Source organism: Schistocerca serialis, chromosome 11 (genome assembly GCF_023864345.2).
Source record: "Schistocerca serialis cubense isolate TAMUIC-IGC-003099 chromosome 11, iqSchSeri2.2, whole genome shotgun sequence".
Classification (NCBI taxonomy): domain Eukaryota; kingdom Metazoa; phylum Arthropoda; class Insecta; order Orthoptera; family Acrididae; genus Schistocerca; species Schistocerca serialis.
In genome coordinates this window covers 106001003-106006483 of record NC_064648.1, presented here as the reverse complement: position 1 = coordinate 106006483, position 5481 = coordinate 106001003, and the positions used below count along the sequence as shown (strand labels likewise).

The 5481-nt window shown below is 41.6% G+C and overlaps 2 non-coding genes across 2 annotated transcripts; one reads left to right on the top strand and one right to left on the bottom strand.

Moving 5' to 3' along the window:
- Positions 1-2084: 2084 nt before the first annotated feature.
- On the bottom strand, positions 2085-2159 carry Trnat-ugu (transfer RNA threonine (anticodon UGU)). Its single transcript has one exon. It is a non-coding gene; the product is annotated as a tRNA-Thr (tRNA).
- A 94-nt stretch (positions 2160-2253) lies between these two features.
- On the top strand, positions 2254-2328 carry Trnat-ugu (transfer RNA threonine (anticodon UGU)). Its single transcript has one exon. It is a non-coding gene; the product is annotated as a tRNA-Thr (tRNA).
- The last annotated feature ends 3153 nt before the right edge of the window (positions 2329-5481 follow it).

The window sequence follows — 5481 nt, the reverse complement described above, 5'->3', positions numbered from 1 at the left end:
AGAAAATGAAACATTTTTGGGTTTTTAACATGTATGAAGATGAACAAAATATTTAATCAGGTGCTGAATCACATACAGTGCAAAGACTGACTTTGTTGCGGTTCCTACCTAGTAGATCATAGGTTTGATGTGGGTACCACTCAGTAAGGGTGTGTAGTTTGAGTGAAGCAAATCGACATTTGTGACTTTTACTATGTGTAGATTTTTCCGAGAGCTTAGTTCAATTATCTAGTGAACGAAGACTTCATGTGTAGGACAAGCTTACAGCAAACACTAATGCAATTTAGGGACACGAATATTTCATTCAGTTATTTCACACTATTTGATGGAGTGACACTGTTCGTCGCTGTAGATCAGAAAGCAGATTTGTGGAATGTAGAGGTGGGTGTCTACAAATAGAAAAAGATTAAACCATCCCACCTAGCCAGATGTTAGCTCCGACATGCCTTACAGCCCACAGCGTTCTTGTTGCACATGACATGTTTCCATTATGTGAATAAAACCATGGTTCATGTTGACTGCCAATAAAACTGTGCTAAGTGATGACTAAACCATCTAGTGTTTCCATCATTCATTTGACATGTTCATTTCCTACCCCATTCACTATTTTGGTTCATATTAGTTCCTCAAAGTGAATTCTATTGGGCGTGTGTCACAACTGCCCACTGTAATGGACCCCATACAAGATGAACTCACACTAGCAGGGTCCTAGAAGCTGGATACAATGTTGTAGCTCCTTCGTCACTCAGCACAGTTTTATGGGCAGTCTAAGTGAACAATAGTTTTATCCATACGACAGAGAGATTGCAGGTGCTAACTGCACTCCTCTTTAATCGAAACTGCATTTTAAGACCACATTTAATAAGGAGTCACCATATTACACCTTGGGATGGTTTTAACAAAGCTTTGGTTTCTTAACGAGTCATGAGTTTTGACACTTTAGACGTTCAATTTACGCTGTAGAATTCAGAGTTAAGCTAATCTGATAACATTTCCATTGGTTATAGGATTAATCAGTTTACAACTTGAATGTTGGCACATCCTACATCGTCTCTAGCCTTATGCAGTGTAATTGTCACTGTACATTGCACCAATAATGGTGTGGCTGTGTTGTCTAATAAAAGAGCCTCTATACAGCTAATTTGACCCTGAGGCATTTTCATCTCTTCTCAGAACAAAATTATTTTGCAGAATTTCTGGAAATTTCTTTACACTAACAGTGTACAAGTATAGCCAAAGAAAGTAAAATGATAATTAAATAGACACTCTAGGTGCAAACAGGCGTTGATGTACTTCATTGGGGAGATGTCAAAAATGTGTGCCCCAACCGGGACTCGAACCCGGGATCTCCTGCTTACATGGCAGACACTTTAGACGTTCAATTTAGTTCCTCAAAGTGAATTCTATTGGGCGTGTGTCACAACTGCCCACTGTAATGGACCCCATACAAGATGAACTCACACTAGCAGGGTCCTAGAAGCTGGATACAATGTTGTAGCTCCTTCGTCACTCAGCACAGTTTTATGGGCAGTCTAAGTGAACAATAGTTTTATCCATACGACAGAGAGATTGCAGGTGCTAACTGCACTCCTCTTTAATCGAAACTGCATTTTAAGACCACATTTAATAAGGAGTCACCATATTACACCTTGGGATGGTTTTAACAAAGCTTTGGTTTCTTAACGAGTCATGAGTTTTGACACTTTAGACGTTCAATTTACGCTGTAGAATTCAGAGTTAAGCTAATCTGATAACATTTCCATTGGTTATAGGATTAATCAGTTTACAACTTGAATGTTGGCACATCCTACATCGTCTCTAGCCTTATGCAGTGTAATTGTCACTGTACATTGCACCAATAATGGTGTGGCTGTGTTGTCTAATAAAAGAGCCTCTATACAGCTAATTTGACCCTGAGGCATTTTCATCTCTTCTCAGAACAAAATTATTTTGCAGAATTTCTGGAAATTTCTTTACACTAACAGTGTACAAGTATAGCCAAAGAAAGTAAAATGATAATTAAATAGACACTCTAGGTGCAAACAGGCGTTGATGTACTTCATTGGGGAGATGTCAAAAATGTGTGCCCCAACCGGGACTCGAACCCGGGATCTCCTGCTTACATGGCAGACGCTCTATCCATCTGAGCCACCGCGGGCACAGAGGCAAATGTAGTGGTGTGGACATGTTGAGAATGTGGACCTCACGGGGAGCGTGCAAGGGATAAGTCCCTGCAAACGCACTATCCTCTGTGCCCGCGGTGGCTCAGATGGATAGAGCGTCTGCCATGTAAGCAGGAGATCCCGGGTTCGAGTCCCGGTTGGGGCACACATTTTCAACACGTCCCCAATGAAGTACATCAACGCCTGTTTGCAGCTAGGGTGTCTATTTAATTATCATTTCATTTCTAGCAAAGCTGCATGGTCATCCACGGTAACTGTTCTTTCGAGAACAGATACTACCGTCATATATAGCCAAAGAAAGTGGTTGCTTTAACTACAAAATATCACGACTCTTCTATATTTGCTGAATGTCCAATGACTGACTACATAAAGGACATCAGTGGCATGGTTGTATCTAGGCGTTGAATTAATGAAAGGCACATTAATGCTGTTGGTACTTGAGTCGGTATGGAATACCTGCTCTTTCACGTAAGTGTAGAAGTTTTATTTCATCTAAAGATTTGTTTTAGTCACTGAAACTGTGCAATTACCAGCAATAAAGGAATAAACGAATTAAATAAGGTAAGACTATTCTCTTTGTTGGAACCCCCCTCCCACACACACACACACACACACACACACACACACACACACACACTTATTACTGTCATTCAATTGATTTGTGAGCCAAAGTTTATGTAATTTGTTACCTGTACTTTCATGAGTTGCATTAATGCCTCGCAGTATCATTCTCTCTGGTATGTGTCAAGCTCCCTGAGTGACATTGTAAAATCTGTCTTACAGTGTTGTGCTCAAAGTTAACAGTCACTCTTCTGCCTCAAATACGACTAATTTGATGGTTGTAATTTTATTATAGAGAGTACGCACAATGATACTAGAAACATAGAATTTTCTTTGGTTTTCTATGAGCCATTATTAATTCCTTACTATATCACTGGGCACTGTTTTAGTAGTTTGAACGTAATCAAAGAGGATCTTCGCTGTACTTAAAAATTAAGGGGTCTGCAACGAACTCCCTGTAAATCCCACAAATTTCCTACGTTCTGGCATATTTACAGACACTTAAAAAAAAATTTGCATCACCTCAGTTCCGAGAGTTCCAGAACCTGTACAGAAAACTGGAATAGAGATCAACATAAACATCATTTCTGCCCTTTCTATTCTTCATGAAAATCACACATTCCATATCGTACGACCATACAGCGAGACCTTCAGAGGTGGTGGTCCAGATTGCTCTACACACTGGTACCTCTAATACAGAGTAGCACTTCCTCTTATATTGATGCATACCTGTATTCATCTTGGCATACCATCCACAAGTTCATCGAGGCACTGTTGGTCCAGATTGTCTCATACCTCAATGGCGATTCGGCCCAGATCCCTCAAGAGTCGTTGGTGGGTCACGTCGTCTATAAACAGCACTTTTAAATCTATCCCAGGCATGTTCAGTAGGGTTCATGTTTGGAGAACATGCTGGCCACTCTAGTGAAGCGATGTCGTTATTCTGAAGGAAGTCATTCACAAATCGTTCAAATGGCTCTAAGCACTATAGGACTTTACATCTGAGGTCATCAGTCCCCTAGAGCTTAGAACTAGCCTACTTTAACCTAACTAACCTAAGGACATCACACACATTTATGCCTGGGGCATGATTCGAACCTATGACCATAGCCGCAGCGCGCTTCCAGACTGAAGCGCCTACAAAAGCTCGGGCACAGCGGCCGGCGAAGTCATTCACAAGATGAGCACAATGGGGGCTCGAATTGTCGTGCATGAAGACGAACGCCTCGCCAATATGCTGCTGATATGGTTGCACTATCGGTCGGAGGATGGCATTCACGTATCTTATAGCCATTACGGCGCCTTCCATGACCACCAGTGGCGTACGCTGACCTCGCCATTGACGTCGGGAATGACGTTGTGCATCATACAGCCCATTGCACACAGTTTGAGTCATAACACGACGTCCTGTGGCTGCACGAAAAACATTATTCAACATGGTGGCGTTGCTGTCAGGGCTCCTCCGAGCCATAATCCGTAGGTAGCGGTCATCCACTGCAGTAGCATCCCTTGAGAGGACTGAGCGAGGCATGTCATCGACAGTTCCTGTCTGTCTGTATCTCCTCCATGTTCGAACAACATTGCTTTGGTTCACTCGGTGATGCCTCGACGCTTCCCTTGTTGAGAGCCCTTCATGGCACAAAGTAACAATGCGGACATGATTGAACCGCAGTATTGACCGTCTAGGCATGGTTGAACTGCAGAAAACACGAGCCATGGTTGTTTTACATCTTTGGGCGTATTTAGTGACATCTCTGAACCATCAAAGGGACTGTTTCTGTGATACAATATCCACAATCAACGTCTATGTTCAGGAGTTCTGGGAAGTGGGGTGATGCAAAATATTTTTTGATGTGTGTATTATGTTTCATGTTATCACAACTTGCTGTGCTGCTCTCTGGTAGTCGTCTGTAAGTCCGCCCTTGGCAAATGAGACTGCCGACCATATTGCTTCTCATTTTCGCAAATTGCCAAGTTCTTTCTATCAGTATAGCTATTCCATAAAATGTAACAAGCCCAAAATTCTTCGTTTCTTTTGTATTGGGGCGGCATATATATCTAATGTTAAGTGTTCCTTTTAGTGACCCAATAGTCTACATAAGTACGTCACATTGTGGTATCGGCTGTAGAATTCCTGCAATTTGTAGTTACAAAGACTGCCAACTGGGGCAGTGAGGGTGCTGTCAGCAATGGCGCCTGTCTGTCCAGAGTTGCTACAAGCGCTCATCTGACGATACCTGGGTGGAGGAATGCACAGAAGGTTGAAAGAAGGGAAATGTTGAAAGTAGTGAGATTTGCCATGGCATCCCATACGTGGGGTGAAGTTCAACACTATCTGTCAGATCGTATCATGTTTCATGTCAGCAGCGTTACGGCCAAATGAAGGTCATGAGATTTTAGATTGTGCTTTGCTTCTCTGTAGTTAAACGTGAACTGCTTTTACAATTCCAGATGACCAGCACATAAGCTAATGTGAATAATGCTACCAGTATGACATTATAATAAAATAAACGAGCTATTCCATTATTGCAGCAGATGCAGAAGTAGATACCATGTTATATCAGAGAAACATATTCTTATCTTTTAATCTGGAAAGTTGGATATGTCCTTGTCTTTTATAAGAATTTACCTTATTTTTATTCTGTTGACAATGGAACTACAGCTGCATTGTCACATAGGACCATGAACAATAATCATTCTAACAGTTGTATGATTGTGTTGCATTCTATCAAAGTAA